This window comes from Tamandua tetradactyla, chromosome 11 (genome assembly GCF_023851605.1).
Source record: "Tamandua tetradactyla isolate mTamTet1 chromosome 11, mTamTet1.pri, whole genome shotgun sequence".
Lineage (NCBI taxonomy): Eukaryota > Metazoa > Chordata > Mammalia > Pilosa > Myrmecophagidae > Tamandua > Tamandua tetradactyla.
Window position 1 is genome coordinate 50,841,187 of NC_135337.1, and position 25,679 is coordinate 50,866,865.

At 36.3% G+C, this 25,679-nt stretch overlaps 1 long non-coding RNA gene across 2 annotated transcripts in view; it reads left to right on the forward strand.

Annotated features, from left to right (window-relative positions):
• The first annotated feature begins 629 nt into the window (after positions 1-629).
• Positions 630-25,679, forward strand: part of LOC143649513 (uncharacterized) — a 42,599-nt gene continuing 17,549 nt past the window's right edge. For both annotated transcript variants that reach the window (XR_013159075.1, XR_013159074.1), the window contains exons 1-2: positions 630-1,039; positions 7,751-7,819. This is a non-coding gene — a long non-coding RNA (uncharacterized LOC143649513). The remainder of the gene's footprint in view (positions 1,040-7,750; positions 7,820-25,679) is intronic.

Consider the following 25,679-nt stretch of genomic DNA (forward strand, 5'->3'; position numbering starts at 1 on the left):
TGCCAACAAATTCAACATGCATTGTGTTTCCTGGCAAAGATAGCATTTCCCTGACTTTAAAACACTTGACTATGCGCAAAAGAGAAAATCCAACTCCTAATCCAGACCAAAAGAGTCTCTTCCAGTGGGATTTCTCAAGAATTCATATGGATAAGCAGACCACAGGAAGACAGGCCATGCTTGGCAAGGAAGGAGCACCCTGAAAGTCAACTTGCATTTGTTCACACTGCATGTGGGAAACAACATTAATTCAGTATGCCATGCATGGCAAGGGGCCCATTTAAGAATATATACACTGTGTGCACTCACAGAGCATGGTGCTTTTTTTCACAGCTACATTTGTGAGTCTGAGAACCAGAAAGTATTCTCCATCTTCAGATTTCAAGCCTCTCTTTTCCTTAACCAAATTCCCACTACAGGATTATAGGGGTTTCAGAGCAAACTCCCACCTCAAATTAAAAGAAGTGGAACCATGGGGACCCTTTCATCTCATTGAAAATCAGAAGTGCTTGAGAGAAGTTTCTAAGAATGCAGGGCCAAAGACCCCACCCGCAACACTTCCACTTTGAGCTGCTGCTGTCACACTGGAGATGTGGCCTTGTAAGCTATCTCACAATGGTCCTCTCCGGGTTGCCCCTCCTCCCCTGGGGGGGAAGTCTGGCTCCCACTTGAAGCCAGACTTTTTAATGTTTTAGCCGCATTTTCTGGATTCAGCACTCACCCAGTTACTATAACTTTATAAATGTTTTCCAGTGTTTTGAGAAGGATGGCTCTGCCAGTTTTCACTTACTTGTTCAAGGATTCTGTGGGAGAACATCAGCTTGGATTGTTTTACCCTACTATCTTGGAAAATCTGAGGTGCACAATTCTTGTCCTTTTAGTTCCTGGGTCTTCAGATCAACAGTAATTTTACTTAAAGAGCAATACTAAAGTTAATAATCTGAGGAGCCATATCCGCACCTTTATCTAACTTAAATAATGTGACCGTGGGCCTCACGGCTGAACCTTACGCCATAGGAGACTTTGGGAGATAAAAAAGGTATATGAATTTTTTTTTTATATGAGAGTAATGCTAATAACTGTGCATTAGGCAGACTATGGTGGTTTTTAAATGTGTCTGAAAATGATTTGACTCTTGAGGTGGAGACTATGTGCCCTCCCCCTTGAATCTGGCAGGAGGGCCTTGGTGACTGCCATGAGCAGGAAAATATGGCTGAGTGATTCAATATGATTTCTGAGTCTCAAAAAGACTATGCAGTTTCTGTCAATTTTTCTTGGGCTGCTTTCTATAGGAATTTTTAATCACCATGTAAGAATTTTGGGCACTACCCTGAGACTACAGAGAAAGAGAGAGAGAGGAGGGAGAAAGAGAGCTACTTAAGGATCCCCAGTTGTTCCAGCATCCAGCTGTTTGTCTTCCATGCTCAGGCATCAACGGGTAAATGAAAAGTCCTTAAACTTGATGTTACTCCCTGTCCCTCTCTGGTTTCATCTACATGAGAGAGCCTAAATGAAAGCTACCTGGTTGACCCCCATACTTGTGAGAAAAAAGAAATAATTTTTATTGTCATAAGCCACTATTTCAGAGGGTTGTTATTTAGCCATAGATTATTAAATAACTATTTAAAATCCTTTGTATCCTCAAAATTTCTCTGGAGGGTACATAGGACAAGTTTATAATCTATTTTCATAGATCAAGAAACTGAAACTCAGAGAAATTAATGGAGAGATGCAATAGACATAGTCTAAGACTTTCTTTTTATACATGGGGAAAAAGAGCCAGAGAGGTGAGATGACTTACAAAATCATATATCCTATCAGTGGAAGGATTGAGACTTTTTCCACTACTCTTTCCATTAATGAGCTATATGTATGTCCCCTTGTTCCATAACAACCAGACTTGTTTTTTGTTTGTTTGTTTGTTTTTTACATGGGCAGGCACTGGGAATCGAACCCCGGGTCTCTGGTATGGCAGGCTGGAACTCTGCCACTGAGCAACTGTGGCCCGCCCCAGACTTGTTTTTATCCAAGGAAATAGAAGTGCCCAGGATCAATTCATATCCAGGTTGCATTGTGTTCGGACTAGCAAAATTGAATGGAAAGAGCACAAGCCTTTGGTGACAAAAAGATTTAGTTTCAAATCAGCTTGCTAGCTGTGTGCTCCCAGTTAAATAATTTAACTTCTCTGAACTATATTTGCATCATTTGTAAAATGGGTATAAAAGCACTTATTTCACAGGGTTGTTAGGAAAATAAGATAATGAATATAGATTTCCTGGCACAAGATCAGTACTTGATAGGTGCAGCTTGTAAAGTAACTTTTTATTATCATTATTATTATTTAATTTTTTTCCAGAGGCCCTAAAATAATTTTTAAAAACAATAAACATAATAGCAACCATATTCTGGCTTATTGTATCTTCACAGATAGCAATCAAGGTAACAATATTGTTACTTGTATTTTTAGAAGAAACCGGCACAGAATGGTTAAGTAATGTACTCATATTGGTTGGAATTTGAACCTCTGCCGAATGAGATGGGGAAAAAAATTATCTCTATGCAGGGCGGTAAAAATATATTGTTTAAAATTTGACCTCCCCTTAAGACACTTAAGGGAATAAATCCAAGTGTAACAGGCCTGATAACAGCCAAATCTTTCATCAAGCCAGATCATTTCCCATTCTTGCTGGACAGTACATCAAATTCTATATAATTGCATGCAACATTAATGTTCTTAAGAGAAGGTCTTCCTTAGATATCTGGGATTCATTGTCTAAGGTCTTCAGTGTAAGTTTTATACTCCAGATAGGGGCTGCTAACCTGAAATGTGCATGCTCTAGTGATGATGTGAAATGTTTGCAAACTGTGACTCACAACACACTGCCATTAGAGAATATCTCTTTGGCTCAGGATGAACACCAATGCTTTTTCGGATTGCACTATAATTTTCAGTTTCATGATTCAAGATTTTTGAATATCTTGCCTCTATTGTAATGTTATAACTATCTAGTACATATGAATTATATTACTTCCCCCCCCCCCCTGTTTTTGTGGCTTTTACATTCTAGAAAGCCCTACCATTGGTCAATATTCTCATTATTACTTAGTGCATAGTATAATATAGTTAAGAAGCTATTGCAGTTTTCTGGTGTGAAAATATCTTGTAAAATTTCTCATTGTCACAAAGTAATAGCTTTGATAATTTCTCTTAGTGACACACTAAGTATTGCCCTCTGGGAAATGTTTTAGTTTCCAAACTGCTAAAACAAATACCATACAATGGGTTAGCTTAAATAATGGGCATTTATTGGTTCCTGGTTTTGAGGCCAAGGGATGTCCAAAATTGAGGTGTTGGCTAGGCACTTTGCACCCAAAAACTGCATTCTATGACTGGCTGCCCTCGATCCTTGGTCTGTCATATGGCAATGCCCATGGTGGTGTCTTCTTCTTTCTCTTCTAGTTCTGCACCCAGCTTCTGGCTGCTCCCCCAGGCTTCTCTTTCTATGGCCTTTTCTATAAGGCCCCCAGTAATAGGATTAAGACCCACCCTGATTCAGTTGGGCCACACCTTAACTGCAGGAACTGCATCGAAAAGTCCTATTTATGATGGGTTCACACCCACAGGAATGGATTAAGAATAAAAACATGTTGTTTTGAGGAATATAACTCCAAGCCTCCTCAGCCGACCATCTGGACCCTCAAAGGACATGTTCTTCTCATATGCAAAATACATTCATTCCATCACAACATCCCAAATGTCATAAGCCGCTTTACAGCATTACTAAATACAATGTTTTATCAAAATCAGTTATGGGTACAGTCTATTCTTGGGCAAAATTCCTCTGTCTGATGGACCTGTGAAGCAAAAACAAGTTGCCTGTTTACAGTTTAAAATGGTAGGATAGGCATAAAATAAGCATTCCCCTTTTAGAAGAAAGAAATTGAAAGGAAAACAGGATTCATGGGTCCCAAACAAACCTGAAATACAGCAACACATATTTCTTGAGATCTTAAGGTGTGAGAGTCATCCATGGATTGATTTTTTTCCTCTGGACCTGATGGAGCAGCATTCCCACCCCTTCCAAGCTCTTGCACTGTGGCCAGGCTCTCACTGAACACTGAAGTGAAAGCTCCACCCTGTCTGAGCATCAGAATGGTGGACTGGCTCTCCTCAAAGCCAGGATACTGGCTCCACCCTTTCTGGCACAAGACCCTTGCCCTTTCAACTTACATGCATGGGCCTACTTTCTTGGCCAGAGGAGATCTCTTCAGTTCAGGCTTCAGAGTCCATGAACTGCACTTGAAGTCACTCTTTCTTCAATTCAACCCTCCTCTATCCGTTTCAGTACAGACTGGCAGTGGTTTTGTTCATACAAATTTTGCAAAAATCGTGTCAGCTTTATGTGCAGTTGATGTAGGTCCAAATTATCAGACAATTGAGCTTTCCACAGATCTTTACTGGATAACTATATTTCCAAACCTGAATTTCACTGAAAGGCTGACTGGATCCATTCAGCCACCTTTTTGAACACACACCCTCTTTAGCACAGAATTGTTCTACTAAACCCTCACAAGGAATCCTGTTCTCTGTGGAGTCACTTCCTGAAAACTCACAAAAGTCCTTGATAGAGCAGCTCTGGCCCTAGGATAGTTCTGCCTTCCATAAAACATCAGAATTCAATTTTGCCAAGTTCTCTGACACTTTATAATGAGATTGGCTTTCTTTCAATTTCCAGTTGTTATTAAACTATTTCAGGTTTCACATGCACCATTTCTTTCTAAGATCTTACCAGAAGTACCTATAAAGTCCATACTTCTACCAACAATCTGTTCATGATGAACTATATATTTTCTAAAATGAAAAAAATTTCTCTTCAACTCTCACTTATTTTTGGGCCCTCACAATTCTTCTAGCCTCAACCCGTTACCCAATTCCAAAGCTGTTTCCACATTTTTGGGTATTTGCAATAGCAGCATCCCACTTACAATACCAAGATCTGTATTGGTTAGGATTCTTCAGAGAAACAGAACCAACAGGACATATATGTGTATATGTAAATATTATTATATTTATTATAGGAATTGACTCATGGGACTTTGGAGATTGGCAAGGCCACATTCTGTAGAGCAGGCTGCAAACTGAGAACTCCAATAAAGGTTTCAGTGAATTTCCTTAGAGAACCTGGATGGCTGAAGTAGTGATTAAAATTCTTTTTGACTGCTGAAATCATCAGTTCTTCCTTCAAGTTCTTCAACTGATTGCATAAGACTTCTCTCATTACTGAAGGCAAACTCCTTTATTGATTGTAGATATATCAAGTCATAGATGCAACCAAATTGCTAATGATTTAAATGATTTAAACCCTCAGAATACCTTCACAGTAATCATCTGGCCAGTACTATCTTGGCCAAACAACTGGACACCAAGTAGACACATGAAATTAACCATCACACAAAGAGTCTGATATAATGTTTATATAATGAAAACATTTCATATATTAAAGCTCAAATGCATATTGCACCTGCAGGCTCTTGCTGTACTTAGAACTAAAACTATTGCAATAGTCAGTTAGCACTCTATGTTTCTTTCTCTTTTTATCTGTAAACTTCTCCAGGTCCTTCCTTATGATTCTCTGTAGCTCAGATAGTGAAATAAGATTGTACTGTTCAACTCATATAAATTATTTGTATGCTTTTGATTTAGGAAAAGGAACTGATGATTTAGCATTCAGTAAATCAAGCAGGTCATTCACTTTGTTAGAAACAGCGATGTTTGCGTGATAGCTTCTGAGGTACTAAGAAGCTAAGTGTTCACTCTTAAAATTTCCCAAATTATGATAGCTGTGCCTAAAAGTTTACAAATGCAGCTTAATTCCTACATTTCTGCCAATATGGACACATAGAAATTCTAGGCAAAATAACTTATATAAGCAACCAAGCAAGCAAGAAAAAGGATTCCACATGTGCTAGAAATGAAGAGTAAACTGTACTCATCATAATAATTATGCAGGTTTATGAAGCCATGTCCCAAGAGAACATAATACCTAGATTGAGGACCTAAAATCTGCTCCTGGAAGGAAAATACACAAAGAAAGTTCTGTCAAAAGGTAGAGAATAGGAAAACAAAAATGAGGATTCCCATCCCAAGAACTTGAAAAGACAGAACTACCCAAAAGATCCAATAAAATAAATATATTTAAAGTGATGGACAAGATAAAATAAGGAAATAGGGTTTTAAATGAAAGAAAAAAGGATTATTTGAAAAAGGACCATATAACTTTATAGATGAAAATTAGTAATTGAAATATAAAAGTCAATGATGACCCTATGAAGAAGTACTATCATTACCCTCTTTATTCAACAGAGAAAGAAACAGAGGCTTCTCTGTTATATAATTTTGTCCAAGTTCATATAGCTTATAAGTGGTAGAATTGGACTTGAACCCTGGTCTCGATGACTCCAAATTTTTCTTTAACTATCACACTATATTGCTTAATAAAATTATGAATCCTGAATTGTAACGAGAGTGTATGTGTGTGTACAGTGTATTTGTATATATATATATATATATATGTAATATTTATGCACACCTATATAAACATAGACATATACAAACATAGTTGATAGAGTAATTTTAATAGAGGTGAATTATGGGAGTTGATTTCTGGCTGCACAGAAAATCACCCAGAACATTTTATAATGTTTCAACATTAAATATTATAAAAGAATAATATATAAACATATGCTAAGACTTATTTTGATAAGTACATGAGATGGAGCAAAGAAAAAATGAAATACAAAACAAAATAACCTAAAGGTCAAGAATAAAAGGCAGATTCAGCTGAAGAAAGAAATATGTGATATGAAAAATCGATCTATGAAATTACCCTGAATACAGCAGAACAAAAAGCTACACATTCTATTTATAATTCTTAGTGGCTGCCTTTATTTTTATTTTTTTTAGAATTTTACATTTTTATTTCACAATGCAGATGTCTTAGTGCTCAGATTTTCTGGATACAGTCCACCCAAAATATACAATCAATGGCTCACCATATCAACACATAATTATGCATTCATCACCAAAGTCAATTGTAGAACATTTTCATAACTCAGAAAAAAAGAGAGAGAAAAAAAGGAGAAAACTCCAAACATCCCATATTCCTTATCTCTTTCATCAATGACTCTTAGCATTGATGTGGTACCTTTTTTACTGTTGAAGAAAGAATATTAAGACATTACTGTTAGCTTCAGTCAACAAATGTGCAATAGGTATACTTTTTCCCATATACCACTCTATTATTAACTCCTTGTTATAGTTTTGTACATTTATTCTAGTTTATGAAGGAAATTCTAAATATTTGTACTGTTAATCACAGTCATTATTCACCACAAGATTCAACTGAATTATACAATCCCATGGCAAACTTTGGCTTTCCTTCTGATGGCATATGTGATTCTAAACTTCCCCTATAAACCATATTCAGACACAATTCAACACCATTAATTAAACTCACAATAATGTGCTACCATCACCTCTATCCATTTACATTCATTTTAGTTCAAACCAGTTAAAAATTCTACATATCTTAAGCTACTGCTCCCCTTCTCTAGTTTCATTTTATCGTGGTAAACTTATTCTAGATTCTGTGTCTATGAGTTTACATAGTATAATTAGTTTGTATTAATGAGATCTTATGATATTTGTCCTTTGGTGTCTGACTTATTTCATTCAACATAATGTCCTCAGGGTTCATCTATGATGTCACATGCTTCAGGCCTTCATTCCTTCTTACTGCTGAATAATATTCCATCATAGGTATGTACCATATTTTGTTTATCCATTCATTCATTGATAGACACTTGGATAGTTTCCATCTTTTGATAGTTGTGAATAAGGCTGCTATGGATATCACTGTACACATGACTGTTCGTGTTCCTGCTTTCAGTTCTTCTGGGAATATACCAAATAGCAGGACTGCCATATCATAGGGCAACTCTATACTTAACTTTCTGAGGAAACCCAGACCATATTCCACAGTGGCTGTGTCATTTTACTTTCCTACCAGTGGTGAATAAGTGCTCCTATGTCTCCACATCCTCTCCAACAATTGTAGTTTCTTGTTTGTTGATAGTGGTCATTCTAATAGGTGTGAAATAGTGTACTTTTGATTTGGAGTTCTCTAAAAGCTAGTAAAGATGAACATCTTTTCATGTGTTTTTTAGCTGTTTGTATTTCTTCCTTGGAACAATGTCTACTCATGTTTTTTGCCCATTTTAAAATTGAATTTTTTTTATTGTTGAGTTTTAGGATTTCTTTGTATATTCTGGATATCAAACCTTTATCAGATGTGTGGTTTCCAAATATTTTCTCTCATTGAGTTGGCTGCCTTTTTATCTTTTTGACAACATTCTTTAAAGTGCAGAACTTTTCAGTTTGGGGGAGGTCCCATTTATCTATTTTCTGTTTCATTGTTTGTGCTTTGGGTGTAAGTTCTAATAAACCACTACCTATCACTAGATCTTTAAGATGTTTCCCTACATTTCTTCTAGGAGTTTTATGGTGCTGTCTCTTGTATTTAGGTCTTTATCCATTTTGGGTTAATTTTTATATAGGGAGTGAGATAGGGGTCCTCTTTCATTGTTCTGGATATGGATATCCAGGTTCCTCAGTACCATTTATTGAAGAGGCTGTTCTGTCCCAGTTGAGTGAACTTGGGAACCTTGTCAAAAATCAAGAGACTAGAGGAGCAAAAGTAGTTCAGTGGTAGAATTCTCACCTGCCATGTGGGAGAAAGAGTTTGATTTCCAGCCCGTGCACTTCCCTCACCAAAAAACCAACCAAACAAACAAAACAAACAAAAAACAAATGTGCTGTGATAATGGGATACTCACATGGAAAAAAGGTGAAATGTGACCTCTACCACATAGCATCTAAACAAAATCAATAGACCATAGATCTGAGGGTCTATTTCTGAACTCTCAATTTGATTCCATTGATGAATATGTCTTTGTTATGTCAGTACTATGCTGTTTTGACCACTATAACCTTATAATATGCTTTAAAATCAAGAAGTATGAGTCCTCCCACTTGATTCTTATTTGTCAAGATGTTTTGGCTAAAGGAGCACCCTTTCAAATACATTTGATAATCAGGCTTTCCATTTCAGCAAAGTAGGCTGCTGGAATTTTGGTTGTTATTGCCTTGAATCTGCAGATCAATTTGGGCAGAACTGACAACTGAATGACATTTATCCTTACAACCCATGAATATGGACTGTCTTTCCACTTATTTAGGTCTTCTTTAATTTATTTTGGCAATGTTTTATAGTTTTTTGTGTACAGGTCCTTTACATCCTTGGTTAAGTTTATTCCTAGATATTTGATTCTTTTAGTTGCTATCATGAATAGAATTTTTTTCTTGATTACCTCCTCAGATAGCTCATTATTAGTGTATAGGAACACTATTGATTTTTGTTGTTGTTGTTTTGTTTTTTATTTTTGTAAATGCCACTGATTTTTGCATGTTGATCTTGTATCCTGCCACCTTGCTAAACTCATTTATTAGCTCTAGTAGACTTGTCAGTTTTTTGTTGTTCTTGTTGTTTCTTTGTTTGTTTTTTGCAGGGTGGAGGGTGTTTTCTAAAATAAGATCATGTCTTCTGCAAATAGTCAAAGTTTTATTTCTTCCCTTCTGATTTGGATGCCTTTTATTTCTTTTTCTTGCCTAATTGCTCTAGCTAGAACTTCCAGCACAATAACAGTGGTGACAGTAGGCATACTTAACTCGTTCCTGATCTTAGAGGAAAGCTTTCAGTCTCTCACTTTGTGTATGATATTAGCTCTGGGTGCCTTTATATTTTAACATCTGTACTTGCTTTCACATAATCTAAAGTTAATCAGTATATTCCACCTCTTCCCAAACAACACAAGGACATTCAAATTTTAACATTGATCATCTTGTTTTGTTTCTAATATAATTTTAATCTAATGTTTTAGCTACAACTTGATTTTTTTGACCCTGTGGTGGTTTGAATTGTGTATCCCAGTTTTGGCATGTTCTTTGTCTTAGTCTGCATTCTGGTGGGTGTGGAGCCATTGTATATAAGATCTCTTCAAGATTTCACTTTAGCTAGGTGTAGCCCAACTGTATCAGGTTGGGCTTTAATTTGGATTATTGGAGTCTTTTATAAGCAGCATGAAAATCAGATAGAGAGAGAAGCCACACTGAGAATCGGGAAGTTGGTAGACAGTGGAAACTGGAGATGAAAAGGGAAGATATTGCCAGTGCATTGCCATGTGACAGAAAAGTCAAGGAACCCTAAAGATTGCAGTCAGATGATAAGGACTTCAGGAGGAAGCAACCCTTTTAGCCTCTGAAACTGTGAGCCAATAAATTCCTATTGTTAAGCCAACCCATTGTATGGAATTTGTTTTAATGGCTGAGAAACTAGTATAGACCCCATTATTAGTATTGTTGTCTTATGTAGTCAATGTTTTTTAAAGCTATCTATTGCCTTCTACATCTCCAGTTTCCATCTTAAAATATACTGCATTATTATTCCATGGGAGCATAACAAATTGTCAGAAATTTAGCATCTTAAAACAACATACATTTATTATCTTATAGTCAGTGGGTCAGGGATTCAGGCATGGGACAAAGCTTGGACTCTGCTCACTTTCTCAAAAATCTGAAATCAGGGTGTTGGCCAGTCTGCATTAATTTCTTGGTTCTGGGAAAGATTCTGCTTCCAAGATCAATCAGGTTTTGGCAGAATTCAGTTCTTTGTAGTTATAAGACATAGCCCCCTATTCTATTATGGCACTTGGCCAGAACTGCTGTCAGCTCCTAGAGGCTTTCCAGTTCCTTGCCATGTAGCCTCTCCACTTGAATCTCTAACTTTCTGTCTCTGATCTCTAGATTCAGTTCTAAAGAACTCATGTGAAAACCTCCCTATTATAAAATCAGCTGAATTTAGGACCTGAGTTAACTGAAAGACTCCTTCACAGCAGTACCTAGAGTAGTATTTGATGGAATAACTGGGGAAAGTTATGTGCACATCATGGATGGGAATGGGGGGGGGGCACTGTTGAGATTCTGACTGTCATATGAACTCTAAGATTTTTTGAAAGAGACTCTGTTAATATAAACTCTTTCAGTCCTTTCTTATCTTAACTTTATTTTGCTGCACTCTTGATTGGTTCTTTAACTGGATGTAGAATTCTATGTTAGGAGCACTTTTTCTTGCTATGGAAATATCATTCAAATATTTTCAAACTTCTTTTGTTGTACAGACATTTTGAATTAGGTTGAATTGTTGATCTTTGAATCAAATCTGACCTCCGCCCTCCTTTTTTTTTTTTTTAATACTTTTTTTTTTTTTTTTTTTTTTTTTTAAATGAATGACAGAGAGAAGGAAGGAAGGAAGGAAGAAAGGGAAACATCTTTTAAACATTTTCTTGTTTTATTGTATTTTGTTTTTCCGTTTTTTGTTACATGGGCTGGGGCCGGGAATCGAACCGAGGTCCTCCGGCATAGCAGGCAAGCACTTTGCCCGCTGAGCCACCGCGGCCCGCCCTTTTTTAATACTTTTGGATTTGGATGTCCTGTAATTTCACTATGGTATATCTACTTACAGGTTTCATTTTATTTAACCTCTTTTTCATACTTCCTGAATCTGAGGGCTCATGTCTTTTAACAATTTTGAAAAATTCTCAGCCACTATTTATTTGAGTTTTATTTTTCCACCTTTTTTTTTCTTTTTGAAGCATCTGTTGAATCTATGCTGTACCTTCTCATTCTATCCTCCTTGTCTCTTAAATTTTCATTAACACTTTTCATCTCTCTTACTGGCCTGGATTCTAAATTTCCCAGGCCCATGTTCTTGTATAATAATTCTCTTTTCAGGTGTGTTTAATTCTAATTCAACCTAATTCAAATGTATAAACAACAAAAGAAGTGTATTTAATTAATTCATTGACTTGTATATATCAATGACAATTATTTTTTACTTCTCGAAATTCTTTTTAAAATCTGCTTGGTATTTTTTCTCAGTTATTTTTTTTTCCTTTGTGTGCTGTTACTATTTTATATAGTAATTTATTAAAAGCTTACTGATTTACCACCATTTGGAAACCACTGTATCAGTGATAAGAAATTTTTTTCTAGTCTAGCCATTCACTGATGCAGTAGCCCTTTGACTGTTTCTATTTATGTGGGTATTTCAGTTTTCACCGTCTCACATCCAGGCCCAAGACTTCATCTGAAATTTGTCAAAACACTTTGCTTTCTGAAATTTTCAATGCCCTGGTAAGTTCCTCCTTCTCACCCTCATCCCAGGGCAAGTCAGTACAGACTCAATTTACATTCTTACCACTCTGAAGTTTAGTTCCCACTTCATGTCTGACTGTAAATGATTTTTCTTACTTTCTCAAGAACTTCAGATATGCATTTGTATATTATATTTTTAGCAACATTTCTAAGTATTTCCAACAGCAGAGTTTATAGGTCACTGATCTTCCATATTTCCAGAACCAGGGCTACTACAGCATGATAGAGGGATAGAAAATATGGGAGAGGAATTTAGAGCCTTGGATGATAGAATGAAAAGCACTAATACATGCGTATAGGAGATACAGAAGGATATAATTAAATGATGAAGAGAGGTAGTAGTTGAAAAATTTTATAGAATTGATGATAGATACAAATCTACAGATTGAATAACCACATCCTTGTCCAGTCCAGGAGAATTTTTTTTCACTTAAGGTTTTATTCCCCATCAATTGCAAGTCCTCTTTTGAGAGCCCTCATGTCCTATCAATCCACAATAATGTAATATATTACATTCCCTAGTTGCTAAGAATATAGGCTTTGAAGTTATATGGACATAGTTTTGTGGTCTTGAGCCATTATCCTCTTTGAAGGTTGTAGTGTTGAAGCTGAAATAGCTGGAGGAGAAGATTATTCTGTAGAAAACTTTCAGTATGTCTGTAGAAAGTGGGCATTTCCATTTTTGTGGGACAGAAGGATTACTTCCTCCTCTCCTTGAGATAAATAAGAAAAAAGTATTCAAAGGAATTATTGGGCATTTTGTCCTGATGTCCTGGAGTCTTGAAACACATGGATGGCAAGAAGAGCTGGAGATAGATTGGTCCAAGGCAGAGAAAGAGCGCTGCCTTGGAAGTAAAAAATATAACTGCCAACATCGTGGTAGGACAATGAGTTTTTCTTATGGACTTGATGTGGGCCACCTTGGAGAAGGAGGTGGATCTCCCCTCTCTGCAAGAAGCTGTCTGAATTGGAGGTATGACCACAATGAAGGAGCAGACTGCCACATGCTCAGTGGCTGAGGAAAGAATTATAAACAAACAGCAAGCCTCAAGAGAGGCATTGCCTGCATTAAGGAAGTTGCAATTGGAGTGGTCCAGTGAGAAATCATTGAGGAACCCATAAAAGCTTCCCAAAGAGAAGAATCACATTCATAGGACACCATCACAAAGATTACATTAATGCCACTGAGTGAGATCTTTCCTGTTGCTTACCTGTCCTTCCTCACGCCCCACCTCGAACACTGATGGACCCAGAACAGACTTAGAAATACAGCTGGGGGAGAAGAGCAAGGTGCAAAAAGAGAAAAGCCAGTTGTGCCTCTCCTCCATTCTGGACTTCCATGCCTAAAGCAATACCAAGCTGGGGGAGAGGAGGTAGTGTTGGTAAGAATAAAGACCTGGTGATTATGATTTTTTAAGAGCTGTAATGAGACCGTGATCATGTGTAGAAGTAGCTGAAGTACATTTATTCCCTGAATATAATTGGAAAAGTTTGGAAACCTGCAAAATTTTCATCATAATATTGAGGAAGATATATCCATGAATTGTTTGAAGGGATAGTAAGGAAAAAGAAGTCCCTCTCCCCCATGCCCCCAACTTGTACTCTATTGAGTATTTAGCCTTCAGTGATCTGGTTTCATCTATAACTGTCTTAGGTCATGTGGCAGTTAATTTGAAGAACTGAAACTGAAATCCAGGTCTGTTTACACTATATAATAATGACTTTCTCAAAAAAAAAAAAAAGAAAAAAAAAGAGAGAGAGACTATTTGGTACTTATTTGCATAATTAGAAAAGTTAGTTTCATTTCTTGATAATTTTTGGCCCAAAGGATAAACACATGAAAAGTACTGAATCCATGAAATCTTTTCTCTATGAAGGACGGCCTTAGTCTTGGCTGGCTTTGGTTTTGGAATTCCCCTGGACATGAGGTTCATACTCTGAGAAAAGAGGCCAGAATTTTCCCTGGGGAGCCAATACTCATGGACAAAGCAGATGTTTTCCAAAGTAAAATGTAGAGAGAGAATTCCCCAATGGGGAACAGATCTTAGGCTTTTGGCAGAGCAGGCTGTTTCACTAGGAGAGTAAAAACACCACCCCCAATACCCAGTCCCCTTCCCCTCATACACACTTGTAGAAAATTTCTCCATGATGACAGCACACAGCACAGTGTTGACCACCAAAGGATGATTATGTCTTCCTGTTCAATGCAGTGGGCTTTTCAAACAGATTATGAGGAGCCTGTGTTTTGTCGATAAACCTCTAGCAAGACCCAAAGGGAAACAAGAACACAGGCTTGGGATTTGAGACTGTAGCCTGGCTAGTGATGGGAACCAGGCCAGGGGTTCCCTAGGTTGCAGAGGGGCTGGCAGGGAAAGGGGAGGGAAAACCAGGTGCAGCACCAGAAGGGGATTTTGTGCAGGATCTGCTTTCAACTCTGCGTCAGTTGGAAACATCACTCTCACTGGAAATCGTGTTAATGAATGACAATCAAAGCACACAGGGATGTACTGTTTTATAATACAGTATTTGTTCCCAAGAACCATTGACCTGATTATTTGTTTGAAATTTGTATTTTAATGTAGTATGCCCCCCTCTGCATTGTGAGGGGCATGTCAATAGGCCTAAATTGAATATATGTTTACTGTAAGAAATTTTGCCATCCAAGTGCCTTGCTCACTATAAAGCTCTGAAAACCACCACTTCAACTCTCTTCATGCAAACTTTCTGAAGCTGACTGGAATGTGCAAAATTGACAGGATTTGACTTTGACATGTATTGTTGGGTTTACTGTTCTTCTGTCTCCTTTTTTTATAAAAGCTATTTCTCTGTCCCACATTTACAAAAACAACCTACAAGTAGCTTTTATTTACTTGCCAATATTAGGAAGAAAAGATAGTAAAACTACTAAAATGGTGTGTTATCTTTGTTTAAAGTTAAAAATATTCCTAAAAATTCAACAATGCGTTATTCCCAGGAATGAGTCCCTATTAATGATAGCCTTGATCATTTGGACATAATTTGTTAGAGATTTAATGTTTAACTAAAAAATTAGCAATAAGGGTGTTGAATATAAATTATATAAAATTTTATGACATAGGAAGTATTATAATAAAATATAATTATAAATGTTTTCCCTCTTTGAATAATACCCTCAAATATATAACCTACTTAATGTCTTTACACATGCCTGTATTTTCTAAAACATAAAATAATCACCTATAAAAAATAGTGTTCATAAGTTCATCCTGTTTTGCATCCTGGTTCTCACTTTATTTTAAAGTAGACAATCAAATGATAGTCTGTAGGTATGATATTTTTAAAATGGGAGGGTAGATTTAGGGTACTTTCACCGAAGTATCCTTTCCTTTCAGACTAAATGTTAATGTAAATGGCATATGAAAATAACCATTTATACACACAGAGTCACAAAGTACTGACTCTCCCTCTCTTTTAATAAGTCTATAAGGTGCCTCTTATTAGTGGACTGGTCACTCTTCAGATCTGGGAAAACAGGAGTAAGCCGCATGCTGATCTTAGAAAACATCTGTTGAGAACATAAAATATTTTATTATATTGAAAGATATAAACATGCATACTATTTTATTATATGATTGGAACATTACTTTTAATTTATATGTTTACATAGCATCTTTTAAATTATATTGGTGAGTGACATCTGTTAAGAACAACACTCCACTATTAAATATTTAAGGAAGAAATATACCAATCCTACATAAACTCTTTCAGAACATAGAAGAGGAGAGAATTTTTCCCAACTAATTTTATTAAGCCCACAATATGCTGATTCTAAAAACAGTCAAAAACATTAAAAGAAAAGAAATGTACAAAGCAAAATCCATCATGAATATAGGAACAAAAATCTTTAACAAAATATTACTAAATTATAGACAGCATTACTTTAAAAAGATAATATATCATGACCAGGTGGAATTTTCCCAATATGCAAAGTTGGTTTAACATTTTAAACATCCATCCATATAATTCATCATATTAAATGAATTTAAAAACCATATAATTATCTTAATATATTTAGAGAACACATTTGACAAAATTGAATATCCATGCCTGAATGGCTTTGAAAAAAAAACACTCATTAAACTAGAAATAGAAAGGAACTTCCTCAATCTGATAATGGTATCTACAGAAAACCTACAGATAATATATTTTAAGATGAAAGACTGAATGCTTTCCCCCATGATTTAGAAAATAAGAATAGCTAGTCTAAATACCTCTATTCAATATAGTACTGGACTTCCTAGTCAGTGCAATAAGTCAAGTAAAAGAAAGGAAAAACATACAGTTTGAAAAGAAAGAAATGAAACGGTCTTAATTGTAAACATCACGATTAGGTACATAGAAAATCCTTAAGAATCTACAGAAAAGCTATAGAACATATAAATGAATTTAGCAAGATCAAATGATGCAAAGTCCATATACAGAAACCAGCTGTGTTTCTGTATATCAGCATTGAACATCTGGAAATTAAAATGTGAAAATGAAAGCAATGTCATTTATAGTATAAAAATAAGAAATGCATAGAAATATACTTAATAAAACAGTCTTGTAAACTAAAAACTATGAAACACTTATGGAATTAAAGAATACATGAATCAACCAATGGGGAAATATGCCATGTTCATGAATTAGAGAACTCAACATTGTTAAGTGATCATTTCTCTCCAAATTCATCTATAGATGCAATGTAATCCCAGTCAAATCCCAGCAAGCTTTTGCATGTGTGTCTGTGTGTTGGGGGATAAATTGACAAGTGCTTTTTAAATCTGTATGGAAATGCAAGGGACCTAGACTGTCTGAAACAGTAAATTTATTTTATATTCAAAAAAAGAATATAGTTAGAACAGTTACATTAACTGATCTCCAGACTTACTATAAAGCTATAGAAATTAGTTCTGTGTGATATTGGCATAAGGCTGAAAATATACATTGATGTGACAGGCAGGGAGTCTAAAAATAGACCTCCACATAATTTGATTTTATACAAGTTTTCAAAGTAATCCAATGAGGAAAGAAAAGTCTTTCCAGCAAATATTGCTGAAAAAGCTCAATATCTGTATAAAAAAATAATAGAGCCTCAATCCCTACCTTTTATCATACACATAAAATTAAATCAAAATGGATCAAAGGCCTAAATATAAAAGCTAAAACTACAAACCATCTCAAAGAAAGCATAGGAAAAAATCTTTGTGAGATTGGTCACCTCAAAGATTTCTCAAATAGGTCAAAAATAGCACAAAGCATAAAACAATTTGATAAAACAGACTTCGTCATGATTGCTATTCTAAAGACACCATTAAGAAAATGAAAAGCAAGCTAAGGACTTGCAGAATATATTAATGGTTCATATATCTGACAAAGGACTTATATCTAGAATAAAGAAATTTTATGGTGAATAAGACAGTGCAATAAAAATGGCCAAGAGAGTTCATTTCCTGGACCATGCACCCCCCATCCCCCCCCCCAAAAATGTGGCCAAGAGATTTGAACAGATACTTTAGAAAATGATACGAATATCCAATAAGCATATGAAAATAATCTATATAGTTAACCATCAGGGAAATACAAAATAAAAATACAAGGAGAGAAAATATCAGTAAGGACAGAACATTTGAACAACACTGCCAACATCCTTGAAGTAATCGACATTTATAGAATACCACATCCAACAGCTGCAAAATACATATTCTTTTTAAAGTGATATGCAAGCCACAGACCAGTAGAAAATATCTACTACACAACATCAGACAAATAACTTATAGCCCACTATATACCTAATTCTTACAGCTCAATAATAAGAGAAATCTAATGAACATGGGCAAAATATTTGAACAGACCCTTCCCCAACAAAATAATATAATGATCATAATATGTAATGCTAATATAACACTTGTGTGCCAGGTACTGTTTTAAGTACTTTGTCTTTAGTATTTAATTTAATATATTTAATGTGGTGTTTAAAAGCTACATTATAAATGTATAATCAGAATGCTTGAGTTCACAATCTAGATCCACCCCATACTAAATGTATAATCTTGAGGACATTTAAAAATTACTGTTATACAATAAGTGAGGATTAACATAGTACCTACCTCATAGGGTTGTTGGGAGAGTTAATGATATATACAAAGGACTTAGAATAGTGTTTAGTATATAGTAAGAGCTCAATAATGTAAGCTGTTACTGTTTCCTTTGGTGAAAGTCAATAGTGTGTAATAGAATAAATAGATTCTTGACATGTAGGCTAATTCTGTCATTTTTTAGCTTTAAAACTTTGGATGAACTTTGATGCTTTCATTTACTTTTTAACGGTTATAAATTACTACCTGTTCTATCTTACTCATATGGTTGTGCATTCATTCATTCACTCACACATTCATTCAACAAACATTTATTTAGCACTGGCTCTTTGTCAAGCACCAAACTAGATAATGATGATATATTGATGAAGATACATGACTGCCTTACCACCTTCATGGGGAATGTGGACACCAAGCATACAAACAATTAACATATAAGCAAATGAATACGCAATTTAATTTAAGAATCTCTGAAAAAAATTAAGCAGGGGAAGGGAAAAGGAATGATTGAGGAGGAGGTGTTAAGCTAGTCAGCGAGGCTTCTGTGAGATGATGGCAAATGAATAGAAGTGTAAATGAACTGAGGGAGATATCTAGACCAGAAGCTGGGGTAAGTAAATTCTAGGTGTAGGAGGTACAAGTACAAAGTACCTGAAGTGGAGACAAACTGCAGAGTTCCAGAGATAGGAAGAAGATCGATGTGACTAGAACATAGTGAGGGACAGAGAAACTTTTATAGAAGTTATCACAGAGGTAAACAGACCAGATAATGTAAGGGCTTGTAGTATTTTTTTCTAAGTGTGAGTGGTTTTGTGTTGGCATGTTCCATTATCTCTTTTACAGTTTTAGAAAATCATTACATGAAGCAAATTCATAGAGACAGAAAGTAGATTAGAAATTACAAGGAGCCAAGGGGAGGGGAGTGGGGTACATGGCAGTTTGAAGCTGTATGTACCCCAGAAAAAGATGTTCTTAAACTTAATCCATTCCTGTGAGTGTAAATCCATTGTAACTTGCACCTTCTGATGAGGGGACTTCCGTTAAGGTGTGTCCTACCTCAATCAGGATGGGTCTTAATCCTATTACTGGAGTGCTTTGTAAGAGAATGAAATTCAGGCAGAGAGAAAGCCACAGAAGCAAGAAACTGAAATCAGCAATGCCAAAAGAGAAGTGAGAGACAGCAGATGCCACCATATGCCTTGCCATTTGACAGAAAAGCCAAAGGTCAACACAGCCAGTCCTTGGGAAGAAAGCATAGCCTTGATGATGCATTGATTTGGACATGTTCCCAGCCTCAAAACCATAAGTGAATAAATTTCCATCATTTAACCTGACCCATTTTATGGTGTTTGTTTTGAGTAACCTGGGAAACTAAAACAGATTTGGCACTAGGAGTGGGGTGCTGCTATTGCATATACCACAAAATGTGGAAACAGCTTTGGAATTGAGTTATGGGTAGAAAAGCTGGAAACATTGTGAGGTACATGATAGAAAAGGTCTCATTTGCTTTGAGGAAACTATTGACAGAAATATGGATTTTAAAGGTACTTCTGATAAGAACTTAGAAGGAAATGATGGAAGTGTTATTGGAAACTGGAGGAAAGGCAATCCTTCTTTTAGAGTAGAAGAGACCTTGGCAAAATTGAATTCTAATGTTGATGGAAGGTAGAATTTGAGAGTGATTAACTTAGACATTTAGTGGACAAGATTTCCAAGCTAAGTGTGGGAGGTGCTGCCTGGTTTCCTCTTGCACCGTATAGTAAAATGTGAGAGGAAAGGGAGAAGCTGAGAAATGACACACACACACACACACACACACACACACACACAAACAGAACTTAAAGAAAAAAAACACACAAAAACAGAACTTAATGGTCTGGAAAATTCTGAGTTTCCAGAAAGTGAGTCCCCAGAGACTAGAGCTCCATGTGAGAGCTTAACTGAACATGGATCCATCAGTTATTTCAAAGCAAGTCAGAATTGAAGATGCAGTTATCCAGGAAGCATCTGTGGAAAGTTCTTTTGTCTGATGATCTGAACCCTGTGTACTATATGGAAGACCAAGAAGTTTCTTGTATAATTTTTATGAGTGGAACCGCTGCTAATCTGGACTAAAAAGGACAGAAAAGGGTCAAATTGAAGGAAAAAATCACTTCATGGGCAGAATTATGGAAGCTGAGTTCTGGATGGAAGACATCTTCTTGGACCAAGAAAATGGGACCACCTGTATGTATTGAAAGAGTGGTGAGTCTTCCCCAGCACTTGGGGAGGGTGGGTCTTTGACCCCATTGTTCAGGAAGAGTACTGCCGCCCCATTGTACATGCACATTGTGGAGTTATAATTAGCAGAACTTAATGAGATTTGGATATAGGGTGTGAGAGAAGGAGGGGGATATCAAATAATTTCTTCAATCTTTACTTGAGAAGCTGTGTTTATGGTGGTTCCATTTACTAATATGAAGAAAATGGGAAAAAATCAGTTGGAGTAGATAATCAAGAGTTCTGTTTGGATATCTTAATTTTGAGATGACTACCAGGCATCTGAGTAGGAATTTAAGCATCTAGTTTAGTAGTCAGGGAAAAGATGATGGCAGCTTGGGCTAGGGTGGTGATAGTGGCGAACCTGTGAGAAATAGACAAGTGAGACATTTTTAGAAGTTGACGAAACTTGAAGATATATTGGATGTGGGTATGGAGAACAGTGAGATGAGATGACACCAGTTTCTGGCCTGCAAGCTAGGTGGATGATGGTGATTTTGAATGAAGAAGGGCAACATTTGAAGGGACCAGGGTTTCCATACTGGGTGTTCTAAGTATAAAATATTTGTGAAACATCCAGGACGTGATGCCACACAGATAGCTGTGTAAGTGGCTCTGAAGATATAAATTGGGATATGCCTGGAGTGTACAAGGTAATTAAACCATAGTCAACAAAGAGATCATCTAGGATGAGAATATAATGTGACAAGAAAGAGGCCTAAGAATGTGCCTGGAGTGATTCCAGCATTTAAAGCTAGGCAAAGTCAGCTGAACCTGCAAATGAGGATGCTGAGAAGACCAGTTAGATAATTTATGTGGTAAGTATTGACAACCTGTAGAGACCCAAGCAAACAGTAGTTTTAATAATTAAATTAAGCCTGAGCTTCTCAAAGGCTAATATGAGTACCCTTAGATGTATACTGAATAAATCAAGGGGCACTTTAAAGTCACAGGATAAGTATGATACATTTTTTCTTAGGCATTAATTTTACTCAAAAGTTAGATATTATTTTACATGGAAGTGTATCTATTATGGAATAAAATGGAAATTAAAGTCAGTTTAGAGATTACAACATAAGACTTCAAAGAAATTTTGTACTTGAGACAGAATACCTCTGGCTAACACCCCAAGAAATTCCTTCCACTACCTACCTCTTCCCACATCCTTTGCTGTGTTCACAGGAGTGGTAAGAGGGGATGTTTGAGATATACTGGTTTAGAGAGAAGTACAGAATTTTTCTAGCAAAAAATTTTTTTTTCATTACTACTTTTTTCACTGAAACATTGCATTTCATTTTAGTTTACATTTCTTTGATCCTTAGAGGGATAATCACGCTTTTCATTTTCATTTATATTTTCTCTTTAAAATATTATGTTACTGTCTTTTCTCCATTTTGTTAATTATGGTGTTAGAGGGATAATCAAATTCGAAAACTTCCATTTCATGACCATCACAATAATAATAGTTTCAGACAAGAATCATCAGTGGATGTTAAAATTGCTCTCTATTGAAGGGAACCGCTTAGCCCAAAATTACTCTCTCCCAGGGAATGGCCCCCATTCAGGAAAGCATATATGGGACTAGATTCCAAGGGTGCTGAATCAAGAGGATAGCATATAAAGGTAGGGGAAAGAGAGTTTATTAATATGAGAGCACTTCAAAGGACACAGGATTTAACACCCTGGCAAGGACTCCAGGAGGCAATGCTAATACCCTTATAGAACAGTTATTAGAAGTTTATAAAAAGTGGTAGTGCACACTAAGTGAAGTAGAAATGCCCAGAACTTCCATGACAGATTGTGGAAGAAGGAATTAAAAAGTTCAGAGAGGTGAGCATGCTAGGGTAGATATACTCCATAAGTTAGGGAAACTACCAATCAAGTATGTTCATTTGAAGGATGCTTGGTTTATCAGAGCAATAAAAAATATGCTGGTCAAGGGGGTATTAGGATCATTAGGAAGGTCAGAGGTGACATCCTCTATAATCCAAGGCTAAAAATAGGAAGTCATTCCATAAGTAGGCTTCCTAATAGCAATGGAAATGAAGATTCTGAAATAATAGAGGCAAAGTAGCATCATGTAGCCATTGGAAACAAAATGGAAAAAATTATCTTAATGAGTAGCAAAGTCAGAATGACAGCCAAGAGGCTGCAGAGAGCTATGGAAATAGTTACTAGAATGTCATGTTCTTATTGGCAAGATAGATGGGCAGCCAGCAAGGGTACATTTAATTTATTTATTTATCTAACAGAAATCAAGAGTGAGTGATAAAGAAGTCTGAGGGCAGCTATCCCAATTAAAAGTCATGATTCCTTGCCCAGTGTCTGGACCTTAACCAGGCCATTTTCAAACATGGAACCCATTGTCTGAAAGAAAAGTTGTATCCCTATGGGGAAGGATCTTATAATAGCATGACAAGTGTTTATGGAATGATTGCCCTAGCCTTCTCCAGAGGCACTTATAACCTTAACTTAGGTGGCCATAAATTGTGGAAAGGAAATACCCTGATGTTTTGAGGATTATTGAGCATACTGTCCAAACTGATTCTGGAGAATGAAGTGTCATCATGGCCCCTCCCATTAGAGCAGCTGCCAATGGTAAATGGAATCCTAATCTAGGTCTCACTCACAGTGGATCCAGTACATTCATAAACCCATCCACTGACCATTTCCCCAGTCCTCGAGCATATAATTGAAATGTACATACTTACCCTCTCATGGGTTTCTTGGCCTGTGGAATAAAGGGTCATGGCGGGAAAGACCATATGGCAGCTTCTGAAACAGCCCTGTCTCCTTGGCCAAGACAGGAAATTAAAAACATTATCATATTCTGTGTTGGGTTTTTTAATGGCCTGAAAATGTATAAAGCAATTTAGGAAGAGTGAACATTTTTACAATATTTGGCCTTTAACTCTCGGAAGGAAAATACACCTTTCCATTTATTTGAGTCTTTTTTTTTTATGTCTCAGTAAATGTGCTTTCCTATATATAAATATTACACATTTCTTGAGAAATTTATTCCTAGATATTTTATAGCTACCATTATGAATGAGAAAGTTCATTCCCTTTTCTGATTGTCACTGGTTTCTGAACAGCTCTCCAAGTGCCCTTCTAACTCCTTAATCTGGGATGTGAATTCTTACTCCCATGATTCAAAAAAATACTCAGTTGAGAAACCCAGATAACAGCAAAGCAACTTTTTAAATTTCCTGGCTGCCATAGCAAGTATTATAGAATAGGTCAGCTTAAACAATGGGATTTATTGGCTTACAATTTTGAGGCTAAGAAGAGTCTAAAATAAGCTGTCATCAAGGTGATGCTTTCTCCCAGAAGACTGCACGTTCTGGAGCTGGCTGTGTCTACTCTTGGTCCTTGGCTTTTCTGTCACCTGGTAACACACGTGCAGGCCTCTCCTGGCTTCTCTAGGCTTTTTTCTGTCTCACCTTTACTCTGCTTACAAAGGACTCTAATAAACCAGATTAAAACCCAATCTGATTCACTTGGGCCACACCTTAACTGAAGTAACATCTTAAAGAGATCTATTTTCAATGTGTCCATATCTATAGGAACAGATTAAAAGTTTAAGAACATGTTTTTCTATGGTACATAGCTCCACATCACCACAGCAACCAATTCAAATTTGTTTAATTTTAGAAAAAGGGACAAAATCATTTGTTCAACAAGTGTCCATTGAAGAGCCATTGTGAATACCTGATTGAATTAGGTGATCTGGAGGTATGTAAAGAAGTGGGACCTGCCCTCAAGAAGCTCACAATTTCTCAAGAGAAATAAATCTTCATATCAATAATAACAATAACACAAATAACAGAAAAGGTAAATAATTATAAGGACAGAGAGAGAGAGAGAATATGATGGAACTTGGAGGAGAGAGGATTGCTTTATGGATGCTGGAGTTGCAGATGGCATCAGGGTACAAGTCACACTCAGCTTTGAATGGGAGATTCTCTTTCCTCTGATTTTAAGAGAATGGTTTCAAGGATAGATTCAGAAAGGGAGATATTCTTAGTGGTTGCAAAGGAAGAAACTGAAGGAATTCACCTTATTTACCTTGTTTTCTGTAAAGTAATAGGTAAGGTCACCTGTAGATAGTGAATATAATGGGGTTTAAGGAGAAAAGAAGAAGTTTTGAAATTGATGACATGCGATATAGTTTAGGGGAACAATTAAAGATGAATTTAAGCAGGATTTTCCTAGGTGTGATCTTACAGACCACCTACAAAAGAATCACCTCTGGATATTTGATAAAAATAGAGATTCTCCAGTCCCACTCCAAACCTACAAAATTAGAAGGGAAGAACAGACATATGCATTTTAGTGCCCTTTTCAGGAGATTCTTACACCCATGGATTTTTATCAATTGAATTAAAAGAATTTTGAGCTGCATGATGTGTTCAGATGAGGCTGGGTAGCAATTTTGTGCACGAAACATTCGATTCATCTGAACTTTATATTAAGACCAAGGCATAAAAAGCAAAAACTGTCTTTAATATTAACAGCAAATAATAAAAATATACTTAATATTTTTAGTAAGGCCAGTTAATGGCTTGTGGGAAAGAGACAAAAAGGTCAGTAAGGCAGGGGTGCAAATTGAGGATGAGAGAGAAGATAAAGAAATTGAAGAAAAATTGGGGGAAGGAGAAAACAGATGACAAGGGTAATAGTGGAAAAATTACAAGAGAAACATAAAAGAGATAGAATTGGAAGCAAAAAGGAAAAAGAGGTACATAAGTATACAGGGAGAGATACTGAGATAAAAAAATGTGAAAGGGGTCTAAATAGATTTGGGGGTTAATATTAATGTAGCATGCTTTTCAGCCCTTAGAATAAATTATCACATTGTTTCCACCTTCTTTGCTATTCTAATTAGCAGATTTCCTAATCTTCTTTACACTTAGGAACTTCAGCTGGCTGTGTGGTAGCTAACCACAGTGGTCCTCAGGAATGATGCTTTT